We start from the raw sequence: 16911 nt of genomic DNA, 5'->3' as shown, positions 1-16911 counted from the left end.
GCAAACGTGTTTGTCGAGATTGTCCTAACAACTGTACTTTTCAAGGTACAGGCACACCTCTAAATAGGGGACGTTGGGGAGTTGTGAACCATTGGGAGTTGTGAGCAGCGCTAAGCCATAAATAATTAAAATATTTCTACTGTCATGACCTCATTTTCTTATTAGCAATTTTACCCGAAAAACAGGATTATACAACAATTTTAAACGTCCCGTGCCGCAACCGCGAATTTAGGAGGTTTAGCGTGAATCAATGGTCACCTATCCATTGCGAATCAGATCACATTTCTAACTAATATTTAGTTTAGAATTATCTTAAAATTTAACTTCTATAGGCCCATTAAAAATTAGAAAAAATGCCTTTAACATTGCTTTGTTTAGCGTACGAACTACAGAATAATAGAAATAAATTTCAATCACTTTTTATGTTTAATATGGAATGTATTATTATTGTTAGTGGTAAACTGCCCTAATACAGCACTTGTTTTTAAAAAATGATGGCTTTCATCATCATGAATAGTTGAAAATGGTTTGTAAAAATATTCCCTCGGTCTCGTATTTATAAACTTTTAAATAAAAATATATTTTTCATGTTTTAAATTTTTATATCCTTAAATTTTAAGGTTCCAAAATTATTAAATCTGACTTTCAAAATTTCTTAATCTTCAATATTTCAATTTTTTCCTTTTACATTTCAAAATATTTAAAATTTCAAATCTTTAAATTTTTAAATTTCTAAATTTTTGAATTCTTAAATTTTTAAATTCTTAGATTTATCAATTTTTCATTAATTAATTTAATAATCATATGATTTTTTAATTCCGAAATCCTATTTTTTGAAATTTCAGCTTAAATTCTTTAATTTTCAGTTTTGTATGTCATATTTAATGTTCAGTAAATTTTTTATGTCATATTTAATGTACAGTAATCATTAGGGGACGGCCAATTCGGACCAAGTAAGGGTTTATGAGCTATAGAACTACAACCGATTCGCAAATAAATATTTTTTCCCGAAAGCCTGATCAATTGCGCACATTTTTTCTAAGGTAACTTTTTCCGATATCGTACCGTATTGTGTATTAAGGGTTCTACGCAAAAGTACATGAAAGGTCCGAATTACTTCAACCCTGTTCCAATTAGGACCACCCATGTCTTATCGATTTTTGCAATGGAAATAAATGCCTATGTTCACCTAAGTTATTCCTATTTAATTTTCACTAAGTTTCGAATTGTGAATTGACAAGTTCTGTTTGATATAAAAAAATTGTGGCAAATATTCCATAAAAAGTAAGAGTTTAGCCAAATTACCTAACAATAGGTTATGAGCTATAAACGTAGAAATCTGAATCGATTTGCGAAAACTTATCTTTTCCTGAAAGCTCGACCTCTCATACGGTTTTTCGCGATCGCGTATCATATCGTATAAATGGTAAAAGGACCGAATTGAATCAACCCATATTCACACACAGATTAAACGAAAACAGTTGATAGTCTCGCCTAAAATAAGATATTAAATAAAAGATATTAGACGGCAGGTCCAAAATTACGATAATGCACATAATTTAATTAATTGTTGTTGCCAACTATAATCTTGTTTTCGGTTTACACATTTATCAAAAAAGCGCATGCTCACGAAAACTGAGAACCGCAAAATTTTGTGAGAAAAAACAGAGCTACATTACAGTCATGAAAATTATATACATACGCTTTTCACAGTATTACCATAGCTGAAAAATACCTGGGATCCGAAACTCCCCTCTAATTAAAAAAAATCGATTTCTTGATTTTTTAAATTTGTAACATTTTAATATGTTAATTTTGCAACTTTGAAGTCTTCAATTTTGCAATTTTCAAATATTTCGATTTTTTAATTTGGATCAATATTTAGATTTTTGAAAGCTTTAATATTTTTGATGGTTCAGTTTTCGTTTTTACAATATACAGATTGCATACGTCACAGTAATCGGTGAGAACTAAACAAGTGAAATACTAAAAATACTTAAATTAATTTAATCCGTGGCAGCGAATTGCACTAGTGTTGCACTTTCTGACAGAAGTGGGAATGAACACGTCTAGTGGCCGGCTCTTTCGCTAGAAACTGCAACTTACTGCTCCGGGGTTGTTCATTAAAAAAACGGCATTAGAAAACTATTTATTTAATCAATTCAATCCTTCATGCTATAAATCAATTTTCCAAGACAACGTAATGAAAACTGATGTTAAATGACATCCAATGAAAATCGTTCCAGAATTCTGTCCTGGGCAAATTTTTCTACGTTTGAAAACTGCGTTTTATCATGCCTAAAGCACGTCCAAATTAATGCGCATGATTAGCATAACTGTTATGCTGAAAAGTACACTTTACACGTTCGTTCGCTTAAACATGCGTTGATCCTTAAGCGGACCTTACACGAGACAGAAATATTGTCAATAAATATATTGATAAGACTGCTTCAATCCATCAATCTCATTTAAATTCTACAGAATCAATCTATGATTTATTGTCAATATTTCTGCTCGTGCAGGGTCCGCTTTAGCGCAAATTATTGCCGCTGCGTCGATTCAAACTCCATGCAAATGTTCAATGGTGACATTCATCATATGACAGCCCTAGACGACAGTTTTACCAGTTTGGACGAAGAATGTTATCCCTCTCAGAAGGCTGTCTCCGCGACAGTTTATGCGAAACAGCAGACACAAAAAAAATGGTAAACCGACAGCCCATTCGGCTCGCTACGTTTAGCGTAGAATATTGTCAACAAAACGAGCGCGGTACAGGCTGTCCCCAAACAGCACCTTTTCTCACAAGATTGCACTGTTGCCATTACAGTTCGGCTTGGCGAGCGAACGTGCTGTAGCAAGAGAGCGTCGAGCACACATAGAGACATCCTATTCTGTTGCACAGCGACAGTAGTAAAAAGGCAGTCATATTGGTAAGCCTGCTCCCCCCCCCCCCCCCCCCAAGCAACCTTCTGTCCGGAAAATGTGTACCTATTACTATAATGTTTTAATTATGGTGTTTTCTTGCACCCGAGCGGAACAACAGTCACGAAAGCGACAGGAAACCTCCCCAAAATTGCAAGCAGAGCCAAATCATCTTAATTTCGATGCTGCGCTTTGCACGGTGTTGTGAGTTTGCTGAATGCGACACCAGACAACCGTCGCGTCGTTGTCGTCGTCGTCGTAGCGATTTTGGTGGTACCGCATCACTCGTAGGCAAAATGTTTTCTGAAAACGTGCCGTACTTTACCCGCGTCTGGTTTCATCCAAAAAACATGGGGAGATCGAGAACCGCGGGTATTCGGCAGGCAGGCAGGCACTTTTCGTGGCGAAATCCTAAATGCAATTCATTATTCAAAACATGCCCCAGTGAGTGCTTAACCGCTGGATGGCAGATGAGGACAAGAGGCGATAACTTTGGCGCTGTTTGTTTTATGATAAAATTAGTGTCAGAGAGGGGACGTTTCTTTGTAGGTCTTGTACGGAATAGTACTGTGGTAAAAAACTAAATTTTTAACACTGAAATTACGTTCATTTTTGACGAATTGAGTTATTACGACAAGGTGTACCTTTGAAGTCGAAGAAGTGTCAAATGGAAAATTGTGTGCAAAAGTAAAAATTGTCGACAATGGAGCGGATGTCCGAAATTGTGTCTTTTTTAGTATTTGTGGTGAGCACAATATTTTCATAACCAAAATAACGATCGACCTGATTCTGTCAGGTGTTTTTGCTTGCTACAATAAGCGATAAAATTTTAATTTGGATTAACGTGGAATTTTATATGCTCAGTAAACTTCTGTTTGTTTAGATCCGTCCATAAAAACAAACTAATGACCAACGTATCCATGTACTTTTCTTTCCTCTAGTCGAACTATTTTTTTTTACAAATGATAGCTTGGTCCTTCATGATCAAGGAATGCACCCGCGATTCCTCTCATTCATAAACCTGTCACATTTTTCACCCTTCTTTCGTTGACTCTCCCTCTCTCTCTCTCTCTCTCTCTCTCTCTCTCTCTCTCTCGCTTCCACGCTATAGTTATTCACTTCTTTAACATTAGCATTATTTGGACAGGCGACGCACGTGGTCGGAGCACGGACGGTTGCATTTGCATATCTTAATAGGTGCCATAAATTCGGCGGTAGTACTAATGAACATCCTGGCGCTCCACTCGTTCGGTGACCTAACCATCCCGGTTGCGGAACTTCTGGAATGTACAGTGAGTGATGCATTTGTTGCCGTTTTAGGAAATTTCTATTTTTTACCGGTATCAGATCGCTTATCGCTTCTCAAGCTTACAAAATTTTAAAACGCAAAAGAGTGATTGATTATGCTTCAACGACCTACCATAATTCAAACAAATTACGTTAGTCACTGAAAATCAAAATTTGAATTTTTTACATATCTTTCCTTATTGATTAGTGCTTTATTTTTTATATTAAACAAAGGACACACTCTATCTCTTTTCCTAAGCCTAAGCCAACGGAGCCACAATTGTACCGCAACAGTCGTGGTTTGCAGAGGAAGAGGAGCCGATCCGCACAAAGCACGAGCGGGGAAAGTTTACAAACTTTGGCTGGAAATAACTGAAAATGCAATTAAGTGAAAAAGTTTCCTCCAGGAAATAGCGAGGCGCTGATTCTCGGAAATGGGATAAAAAAAGGATTGTACAATGGGTCTTGCGGTGATAACATAACCCTGGGCAGAACCAGTCATGCTTGGGGACGATAGACGATAGTTATGTGTGTTCTAGTGCTGTGTAAGTCACGGATATGATATGGGGATTATGTACGTGGGTATGTGTTTGTGTGTTAGAGGCCTCAAATAGTTTTTTTTTCGAATATATCTAGGATCGAGCCACCACTGAGAGTAGGTGCAATTACTCGTTCATCTTCTAGTTAGGGAAATTATTCAGATTCTCCCGGTTTCATGAGAAACTTTGTACATACTGTATAACAATCGCATTAACTGCTACGCGTTGAAGAGATTCACGAAGCCATTCCACCACATACAGGGCGACTAGTGGAGGAAGGCGAAGTAACAGTTTTGATTTTCAAGCCTATCAATATGCTTAAACTTCAGAAAATTGACTCGGACCTTAAAAATTGTTCGGGAACGAACAATGTTACTAAGCGGTGCTGGTGAATGCGTTTGACATAATTGCTGATAAACTGTTAACAGTTATTAATGAGTCGCTCCGGCAAGGTGTTTTCCCGGAAGCGCGGAAGAAGACGGTCATAATTCCAGTTCCAAAAGTTCTAAATGCATCACGAGCAGAGGATCACAGGTCGAAAAATATGCTACCGATAGTTTTAGAGACGGTCGTTAACGAACAATCTATGGGTTAGGTAGATATTGCTGGTATACTGTTGTGTGAAACAGTTGTCTTGGCAGTTTATGTTGATTTGAAACGAGCACTTGAAACAATTGCTCTTGAGTGGTTTCGCTGTTATTTAGCAGGACGTACGCAAGTTACAAGGTAGAACCGAACTACATCATCGAAAGCTGAAATTACCCTTGGTGTACCACAGGGTAGGGTACTAGGACCACTTTTGTTTATCCTATACATTAACGACCTGAGAAACATTTTGGAAAATGCTGAAATAAACCTTTTATGCCGATGATACAGTTTTGTTTATCATCGGTAAAAGTTTCGGGCTAATGAACCTTGAAGTGACAAAGTTTAGTGATTGGTTGAAGTGGAAAAAACTCAAACTGAAACAAACTTCAAGATAAATGAAAGCACTGCAACAGTTGAAATGGATGGAGAGATAGTTGAACGCGTTGCAACTGTCAAATATCTCGACACATTGGACAAGTGAACTATACAAACCGGAAATCTGCCAGAAAGTTTGGCTTTCTCTGTAGGATTAAAATGTTTCTCCCATTTGGCTCAAAGATAAGACCATAATAGCTCCCCATTTTGATTACTGTGCTTCTATTCTGTTCTTTAGCTACCAGTACAGCATCTTTTGAGGGAAAATGGACACTTTATAATTATTGACCACTTGGATCAAACCACGGTTTGTCTTTTCGGAATAAATTTTTTTCTACATGAACCAAACATTGTAGCTTTTTAATGTTTTTATAGCACGTTAAAGTCAAAATTTTATCGAGGATACGCATTTCTCAGAATTTGCAAATAAAAGATACAATTTCACGAAATTCTCCAGTTTTCTATCCACGGTGTCTTTTTTTAACAATTTTATGCAAAAAAAATCAGCATCTCTGAAACTTCAGGATATGAAAGAATGGGCTTTTCCCTTTCATTTGAAACCAAAATCAAAATAATCCGTCGGGGGGTCTAGAGCAACTTTTTTTTTGAAGTTTTTTTCGTGAAAACATAGATTTTACAATAGAACTAGTTCATATTTCTGTCACTAGATGGTGCTTTAGACATTCGAACAACACTAAAAGTGAGAATCTGATAGATATTTTAATTTGCTACAACTTTGTTAACAACAAAAAACCGGTTTGAAATTATCCGGAAAAGTTGTTTAATATTTTACCGTCTAAGTCTAAGTTAGTTTCACAGAAACCCTAGTGGTTTGTAAGTCAATTCACACGCACTTTTTTCATTTGCCAAATACCTGTGTTTAGTTGAACAGTGCATTCAGCGGAATTTGAGAGCTCGGAAAGTCTCATCTTTTAGCTGAAAATTATAATTTCAGACTCCACCTAATATAGGGCACCATTATTATTTTTGGGATGAAAAGTCTTAGTTGAATAAACTAGTATGATTAATATTCTTTTCCAAGATTGTGAGTGATTCCTCCCGCAGAAACAGCTTTTTCAATGTATGTATGCCTTCTTTTTCATTTTTTAGATTGTTCTCGGGGATGATTGATAACTATTCTTGCATTAACCTCCTACTTTGTTAGGATCTTCGTATAAAATTCACTTGTCCTGAACTTCAACCTTTATATTTGAACAAACTCAATGAAACTGTTAACACCATTGCAATATTTCGCGAATTTCATTGCAATGCTTGGTTAAAGACGCTGATTATCTTTTTAAAAATTAACTCAATGTGACAAACAGTGAACAAAAAACTTTGAGTTTTTGGATCGAGGTAATTTTTTTTGGGATATATTCGTGGATTTGTATGTATATAAGGTTTTTCTTGTACTCAAATCATATTTTGTTTTCAAAAGTAATACATTTCGCATAATCTAGGATCAATTTATTAACGATTTCTCGCATAATTGGTAGGAAATGGCTGTAAAATCTAACTGCCGTAATATACTTTGCGGAGAAAATTTGAATAAAACCTTTCACGCGAACCACTAATTTGGACAGTTACTTCTGTGGTTTGCGTTCAATTATAAACTGTGTGTCCCAACATTTCGTCTTGAATAGAATTTTAATAGCTGACTTAAACGATGATAACCTAAATTATGCGACGTATGGTCCCTTCTAAAACATAAATGTAAGCAAACCCTTGTAAACAAGCAATACCTTCCGATGAATGGTAGTTCCTTCGAACCTATCGGGAAAGATTACAAACTTGAACCAAAAGCACAAATAGTTTTCTGTCTCTGTCAATCATCCTAATTTTCAGAAGGTCAATAGGAATTGTCAACGAAGAAATTGTAATGAAACCCGTCAAATATTTTCATGTCACTAAACCAAATTATTTTTTTGGTAGTTAAGTAAGTGCGAGAAAATATATTTCCAAACCACTAGGCCTCGTGTGAAACTATCTTAGCTATAACTTCGTTAAAATCTTAAACAACTTTTCCGGGTGATTTCAGATCAATTTTTAGTTGTCAACAAACTTGTAGACAATTAAATTTTCTATCAAATTCTCACATTTAGTGTTTTTCGAATGTCTAAAGCACCATCTAGGGACAGAAATATGAACTAGCTCGAGTAGTAAAACCAATACTGTTACGAAAAAAACTTCAAAAAAAAAGTTGCTCTGGACCCCCCGACGGATCATTTTGATCTTAGTTTCAAATGAAAGCGGAAAGTCCATTCTTTCATATTCCGAAGTTTCAGAGTTGCTGAATTTTTTTGCATAAAGTTGTTCTAATAAATACACCGTGCTATCATTTAGATGATTCAGTGACAAGCCGGCCAGCTGACCCATAAGACCGCAATTGTGTATAGATTTTTAACAATTTTTTTATACTGAAATATATCTAAATTTTTCAAAAGCTGCGTCTTTCCCTTCTTTTTCAAAAATCGCGTAAAGCGGCTGCATTTTGATTAATTTCCGCAATCATAACTATTAAGTGTCTTCTTGCAGATCTATGAGTAGAAACGGTTGAACAAACACCAGAGGTTGAACTGGAAGGGCGATATTCTATTTCGAAATCTTTACTTCAACCGTATTAGGGGAGACCGGGGCTAGTTGGCGGTGTTTTCAGTTTTCATTTTTTACCGCTTTGATTCTGGTAGATCTTGCGAAACAGAACACGTTGCATGAAAGGGCAGACTGTTGGCAACATCTTTGAATTTTATAAAAATGTTTCATACGTTTTCTTTATTTCTAGAGACAAAAATATGTGACGCGGAAAAGCCGCCAACTTACCCCAGCCCCGGGGTAAGTTGGCGGTATGTGTGGGGTAAGATGGCGGAATGCCAAAAAATAATCAATCAAATGGAAATTCGATTACATCAGAGGTCCTTATGGTATGTGCCGGTTGTCTTTTCAATAAAACTGTATATTATTCGACACTTTTCATTATATTTCAGTCTCAATACCCTGTCATTTTCACTTCGACGCGTACTCCATATTCAAATGCAAATTTTCGAAATTCTTCAGACAATTGGTCGAAATAATTGTCCTCTGCATTGACGAGAGACACAAGAAAAAGTTTCTCTTACTTTGGAGTGAATTCGAGAAATGAAAATATTTGATGACTATTTTTGTACTGTAAATAGTACCGCCAACTTGCCCCGTGTGCGTCACTGCCAACTTACCCCAACCGCATTTTTTATAAAAAAGAATTTAAAAAAATACTTTTGTGTATGGATAGGTGTAATATCTATACGGATACTGAAAGCTCTTTTCACGCACTATCGAAAAATGTAATCATTCGGGGAATATATTGAAAACCTCCTTAAATAACACAAAATGTTTAAAATTAAGAAAATTTACAAAGTATGCTCAAAAACACAATATCACCCACAGCTTCTACAAAACAAAATGTTTAACAACAAAAACACATTGGACAATGCGTTTCACATTACTTGAGGTTCACAACGACAGAGAGCGCTTTATGTCTAATAGAAACGGGGAAAAGGGGATTCCGCCAACTTACCCCAACCGCCAACTAGCCCCGGGCTCCCCTACTGGTTTTTCGCGACATTATATACAATATGTAAATATCATAACTGCTTGACTGAGTATAATCGTTTGACAGTCTTACCTTTGCTGAGTTGCTTCAGTGTCACACTTGTTTATTTTTAATACAACAAGAAAATAAATATTGAACCACCCTAATGACGTTTTTTGATCTGCCCTAAGCAACAGTCAATTTTATTTGCAAGATTTTATAAAACAAAGTCAGCGCATCAAAATTACTTGAAAAAACTTATTTAGTCAACAAAATAAAAATTCGTTGAGTCACCCTAATAAACAGTTAATTTTATTGAATATATTTTCCGATGTCAATAATGTATTCAACTTACCAAAACTACTTGAAACCACCTTTTTCGAACCATTAGAAAGTGGCGATTGTGGTGTACAATTTCTTCTATACCAGGCCACACTGTGGTATGCGGTGTGGCCTGTTCTCAATCCATATTAACTTGATTTCTAAATATCATTTGTCAAATACACATAAAGGGGAAACTAGAAATACATCTAATTTGGCATTTCAAATCTTTGTTTTGAGTTATTTACATGTCTAGATGTAATATACTTCGCTTTGTTTGAGCTTCAACAAACAATTCGGTCGCGTTAGGGGACAACACTTCATATGCGACCGTTTGTGTTCATTTTGGTGTTGTCCCCTAACGCAGCGTTTGCAACGGTCGTGAAAAAAATTTCATGAATGCGCGAAAATCTAAGTATACAGTATTGTTCTGTGACTATCGATGATCAAATTCCTAGAACAAATGGATGCTCTAAAATTTGAGATAGAGCAGACTTTTTGATAAATACAAGTGTAGGTTGGAAAATCAATATTTTGCTCTGTTGTCCCCTAACGCGACATTTTCACCTCTCAGAATGAAATGACAATTTGAAAAACATCGAATCCATAACATTAACGTTGTATTAGGACTTTTAAAGCATTCAATTAAGTGTTTTGAGCGTACATCGCAGGATTTTTCAAACGACAAGCTGTTAACAGTTGCATAATGCGTGCAAACGTTGTCCCCTGACGCTGGAATGTGTCTATAGCGAGAAACAAGGATCAAGTTATCTTGATATATAAAATGTTTTTAAGTGTAAAACTATTTGAGAAACACAATGGCATAATCATTTTCTAAACAAAAATACACGAATTGTGAGAAAAATGCAGTTTAAGTTTTAAAATGGAAATAAGGCATATTTGGCAACACTATTTCCAAAATAACTATTTTTACTAGATTTCCTGACTCATTTCTTTCAAAATGCATCTCACCGATTGATTATAGACCAAACGAAGCCAAAGATATGAATAAAAGTTAATAAATAATGATTTTTTTCTATATAAAATTTTCCATGCATGATACAAATTTTGTCATCAATACAAACACGTTTAGTGGACTTTTGTTTACAATTTAATTAAAAACTCGCAACATAGTCAACCGATCTTCGTAATATTTGAGAGATTAATACTGAATAGATAGAAGCATCAATTGTCTTCCTTGAATTGTTTATTCCATTTATAAGTTTCAAGATATTCAATCTCAAACTTTAAAAATCGTTTTTTCTCGAAATGTGCAAAATGGCACTTGTCATAAGATAGCACAACAGCGGCGTAATGTGATTTCAATTGCTAACGGTTTAAGACCATCAGAGAGAATCATTGTCCCGTGTGACCTCACACGGAACATTAATTGGAAGAGCTACGCGTTCGCGATAACCGATAGAATCGAGTTCAACTTCCTCCGAAGGAAGAGTACAGATTTTTGGCTAGCTTGATTTTCGACAGCGCGAATCAAGCTCAGACTATACCAGTACTCGACGCGAACATCCACGAACGGTTTCTCACCCCGTGGTGGGACAAAGAGTGCTCCGAACTATACACGGAGAAGTCCACTGCGGTTTTCACTAGCTAGCGATGGGTTACTAGCTAGGGACCATCCATAAATGACGTACCATTATATGGGGGAGTTTTGTATTTTGTGATAATGTGTGTCGACAGGGGGGTAGGGGGTCATGTTAAGCTACGTAGCTTTTTTAAAGGGGAATAGGAGTTGACCTGACGTCACGACAATCTTACTCTTTTTTTTTCATTTTTATTCATTTTTTGCGGAGACAAGGGAGGGTTAGAGTTACCGTCAAGCTACGTAATCACCAGGTGGTATTTAGGGGTTTGTGACGAAATGCTACGATGTGGGAGGGGGTGATAAAAATCACTCAAAAATGCTACGTCATTTATGGATGATCCCCTATTGACAGTACGCGTCGTTAGAAACACGAATAAAAAGCCTAATGAGAGCCAAAAACGCAGCTATTGACGCCGGTTCGTCGACAGACCAACGAGATATACGGCGATGAGCATTCTTTAGGGTTCGGCTCGACGTAGAGGAACTGTACCTAAGATGGACACCTTACGATTAAATAGCGAATTCGACATTGGATGACATTGATGTATTTTTCGCAAAATGTAAGCAAACTGTGATTTGATATCATTTTTCATCAATATAGTAGGGAAGACCTGTGCTAGTTGGCGGTGTTTTCAGTTTTAATTTTGCTTTGCATTTGCAGACTAATCGGTTCAAAGCTCTTTGGCTTCTCATAGGTAACGCAGCCACCATCGAGAATTAATTTTATAGTTATTTCCCGCCACGATAATGGAATGTATCCTGTTGCAAGACTACAAGTAAGAGCTTTGTTCAAAATATGCTTAATGTATTCATATCCTCTCTTAAGTAGAATTGGAATGATTCTATCTCTCCCCGCAGACTTATGCGGAGCAAATCTTTCAAGCACTTATTTGATCGATTCGGTTGTCACGATTCTATGAGCAAATGCCCAAGAAGCAGGACTATTTCAAAAGGCGCAGCCCGGAACATGTGTGTGTTAAAAAGACAGTTTAGTACTTCATCTTCGTCAGACGAGCAGTCACCATTCTAATTGAAATAATTTGAAAGGCTTTCGAATTCAAATGGAGACATTTGCTTTTCCAACCACATAACTAAGAAGCTCGAAGGGCATACCTGTAAGCTTTGTGGGTCGACTTAAACGCCTCCGACCCGTCTCTGCATCTGTGATTCCAACCTTTTCCAAATAACCTTTTGAGTCTAACAAATTCGGCATTCCACCAAGAGGTCCCTCTAAAAGTAAGCATAATTCGAAACGGACAAACCTCTCGGTTTGCTGCTACTATGAATAAGTTTGTTTCATTCATGACCCCATTCATGTCACTTGGAGATTCAAATACCCATAAAACCTAGTCGCCCTAGCCCATTGGTCACGGGATAGTTTGCCAAATAATGCTTAATACTGTCAGAATAAATAGTAGCATCTAACACCTCTTCCCTGCCATATCATTCAAATGTTTTGCATATGATTTTACACATTGAGTACCTACCGATTATGAGTGGAAGCTCATTTCTGCTGCCGTATGAGACAACCCTTATGAAATCAACAGAAGGGGAGGGCTTATAATGCAGTAAATATGCCGAACAATAGATTTACTGTCTAGAATGATTAACAATCATATTGATTGTGGCAGCACAAATATCGCGAGCTGTGAGGTCGGATATAAGACATGCGCCCTACAGTTTGGATAAATCAACTCAATGTTACTTCCTATCGAAAACAATTCAACGTAATTCACTCCACTTTCAAGCGGGATTCATGGGTTCCCGCGCCACCACGGACCAAATATTCGCGATTCGGCAGATTCTGCAGAAGTGCAGCGAATACAACGTACCCACACAACATTTGTTCATCTATTTCAAATCGATCGAGATCAGCTATGGCAGATAATGCACGAGTACTGTTTTTCGGATAAGCTAATACGATTAGTCAAAGCGACGATGGATCGGGTGATGTGCGTTGTTCGAGTATCAGAGACAGTCTCGAGTAGAAGAGGGTTACGGCAAGGTGATGGTCTATCGTGCCTGCTGTTCAACGTGGCGTTAGAAGGTGTAATAAGGAGAGCGGGCATATACACGAGTGGCACGATCTTCAGGAAGTCCGTCCAGCTTCTTGGCTTCGCCGACGACATTGACATAATGGCACGGAACTTTGAGGCGATGTCAGAAACGTACATCAGACTGAAAGCTGCAACCAGCAGGATTGGACTTGCCATCAATGTTTCGAAGACAAAGTACATGAGAGGAAGAGGTTCTAGAGAGGACAATGTGATCCTCCCATCCTGAGTTCGGATTGACGGTGGTCGACGAATTCGTTTATTTGGGCTCACTGGTAACCACCGACAATGATACCAGCAGAGAAATTCAGAGACGGATCTTGGCGGGAAATCGCCGCCGATTATCGTGATTATCTACAAGACGCTGATTAGACCGGTGTTCCTCTACGGTCACGAGACCTGGACTATGCTCGTGGAGGACCAACGCGCCCTTGTAGTTTTCGAACGAAAGCTGTTGCTTACCATCTATGGTGGCGTGCAGATGGAAGACAGAACGTGGCGCAGGCGAATGAACCATTAGTTGTATCCATCGCGCATACCGCAAAAATACGACGTTTGCGGTGGGCTGGACAAGTCGTAATAATGTCGGACGGCGACCCGAAGACGATGGTTCTTGAGGGCGACCCTACAGGAACAAGAAGACAGCGAGCACGGTAGATCGACCAGATGCGGACCCTTCGAAGACTGCGACGATGGCGACAAGCATCAATGGACCGAGTGGAGTGGAGACTGCTTTTGCATACAGCAATAGACAACAAGACTCTACCCTAAACGGTAAGGTAAGTAGCTCTACTGTCTCTTTGCATGTAAGAATGCAATAGACATTTTCACAATATTATTTTGAACGTAACCAGGCGTCATTGTTTGAGTAAATGAGAAAGGCACATTTGCACCAAACAGGTTTTTATCTATTGAAGTGATCTCTTAAAACTAGAAGAGACAGGAAGAGCTAAATGAGTTTTGGGGGGGGGGGGGGGGGTATACTTCTGGGTATAAGATACTTCTGAGTATAAGAGTCAGGGAAGAGAGGGTGGCCAAATATGGCAGGGGGAGAAAATCATTAACTTTCAGTTACAGGCATCGGGAGATCAACGGCATAGGTTACAGACTCGGGTGGCCTTCATCAGAAAGAATTATGTACTGGCACGCCGGGTGGTCCTCCTCGAATCGGCAGCGGGGATCGCGGCTTGTCATAACATTTCGAACCGGGACATAGGGTGGTCTTCCTCGGGCTCGGAGGTTGTCCATTAGCCGATACCTGGCGGAACTGTACTCGGTGCACGCCCAGACAATGTGCTCTATGTCGTGATAGCAGTCGCCACAAGCAAAGATACCACTATCCACGAGCCCAATACGCCGGAGATGTGCATCCAACGTGTAATGGTTTGCCATGAGTCGGGACATCACACGAATGAAGTCACGACCCACATCCATCCCCTTGAACCAAGGTTTCGTCGATACCTTAGGGATTATCGAATGTACCCACCTTCCTAACTCCCCACTGCTCCACGAAGTTTGCCAACTTTCGAAGGTTTTCTGATGAGTAATACTGAAAAATTCGTTGGAGCTAATTGGTCTTTCATATATGTCACTTTCTTGGGAACCCACCTTAGCGAAGTAGTCCGCCTTCTCATTGCCTGGAATGGAGCAATGAGAAGGGATCCACACCAAGGTATTCTGGAAAGATTTGGCAGATACAGCACTCAGTAGCTCCCGTATTTTCCCCAAAAAATACGAAGAGTGCTTTCCATGTTTCATCGAGCGAATAGCGTCAATGGAACTGAGGCTATCCGAAACGATAAAGTAATGGTCTGCGGGTAGTGTGTCAATGGCTCCAAGGGTATACTGAATGGCAGCTAGTTCTGCGGCGTAAATTGAAACAGGATCACTGAGTTTGTAGGAGGTGGCGAACTTTTGATTGAAAATACTGAAGCCAGTGGACCCTTCGTGGTTTGATCCGTCAGTATAAAACATTTTAGAGCAGTCGACTTCTCGAAATGTATTATAAAAAATATTTGGGACCACTTGTGGGCGTATGTGGTCCTCAATTCCACAAATCTCGTCTTTCATGGATGTGTCGAAGAAAACAGTAGATTCCGAAGTATTCATGAAATGCACACGATTGGAGTTGTAGAAAGAAGGATTTATATTGTGCACTACGTATATAGTGTTACTATTGCCTCCTGTGTGCAACATTCTCCCCGATGTCGACTACTTCATCAGTCTTCGGCTTTATTTGCCGGCTGTGGCCAAAAGTCTAAATGCACAGCTCACATACACGTTCTTCTGGAAAGCGTAGCTTAAATCGCTCTTAGCCGGTGCCAGCGGCGTAATGGGGATATTTCGACTGCTTCGAGATAATTAACTAAACTTTTTTAATTAATTATTTCAACATAAATTACCAGCGCCAGGTCCCGGTGTACGGTGCTGGGTCAAACGTTCAAGCAAATGACAGCTGGGGAATTTTGTCCAAAACTTTCCTCCAGGGTTCTGTCACTCTTCAAGCTCACCGGGGAATTGTAAGACGAAATGCTCAGCGGAAGTAGAAAATATTAAACCAGCACTGGACAGAGGCCCTCTGAAAACGGATGCTAATATCTTAAGCAAATTGTTCCCGCTCCTCGGAAATCGGGTTGCGTGCATGAGTGATAGCCAGAGCGGGACCTGTGGTTGACCTGTTTAAGTTAATTTGATGTGCTTGAAGCCGCCGGAATCTTGTCTCTGTAAGGCAAATTTGACTAATTTAATCTGTTTGTCACGAACATCGAAAGCCCCGATTTTGTGGTTGGTTTGACCGAAACTAGCCCCGCTACACTATAGCCTCAAGCTTGAGACGCATTCGGTCACTAATTGGTTAGCATGTCGGTTAATTATGTACTAATTAGACCACGACCTTTCTTAGCAAGCAGGGGAACGAAGTTCAGCGAACATGTTTGAGTGAGGTAATAGGTACGCTTTACCGATAATTGGTTGATTTGTTTTGTCTCTCGTTCGATATATTAAATATCGATGTTGAATTGTGAATTTGAATGCTATAATTGTTACTTTTGATCAGTAGAGTGCGGTAGGATTATCTGCGGTTAGTGGTTCCGGAGAAAATTTATCGTACCATTAATATAATGTTAAAGTCGAACTAGTCAACTTTTATAAATTGAGGCAATGGTGGGTCAACCTTTTCCAAACAAGCAAAGCTTTTTGAATATGCACATTGCACACCATTGATGGCGATTTGAGTTTCAATTTCCATTCGAAATTTAAATTATTTTGTAGCAGAAATATTTTAAAATCAACATATTTTTGAACAACACTAAACCGTTGTAAAACAAGAACTTGAGGAAATTAGCCTAAGACGGACATTGGGAGTAAGATGGACACCTTGCGTTTGTCACGAACTGGTAAAATTCAATTGATATGTACGGATACTGTATCATTTTTGGAAGATTCAAATGATTCTTAAAGATACTGCGATCATCCAATACGGAGATTTTATATTCAAGCAAAAAATTTTTTTTCTTAAGATCGCGTTAACGGAAATAATTGTTTGAAGCCAGAAAATAATGATTTAAACCAGAAAACTGTTGATCTCGTGTACTATTTCGAGTTTGATATGTACTAGTAAATTAGTCGCTCACTGGTGAAAAATAAACAGAAATT

The sequence above is a fragment of the Topomyia yanbarensis genome, chromosome 3, assembly GCF_030247195.1.
Source record: "Topomyia yanbarensis strain Yona2022 chromosome 3, ASM3024719v1, whole genome shotgun sequence".
Lineage (NCBI taxonomy): Eukaryota > Metazoa > Arthropoda > Insecta > Diptera > Culicidae > Topomyia > Topomyia yanbarensis.
This window is presented reverse-complemented; position numbering follows the sequence as displayed.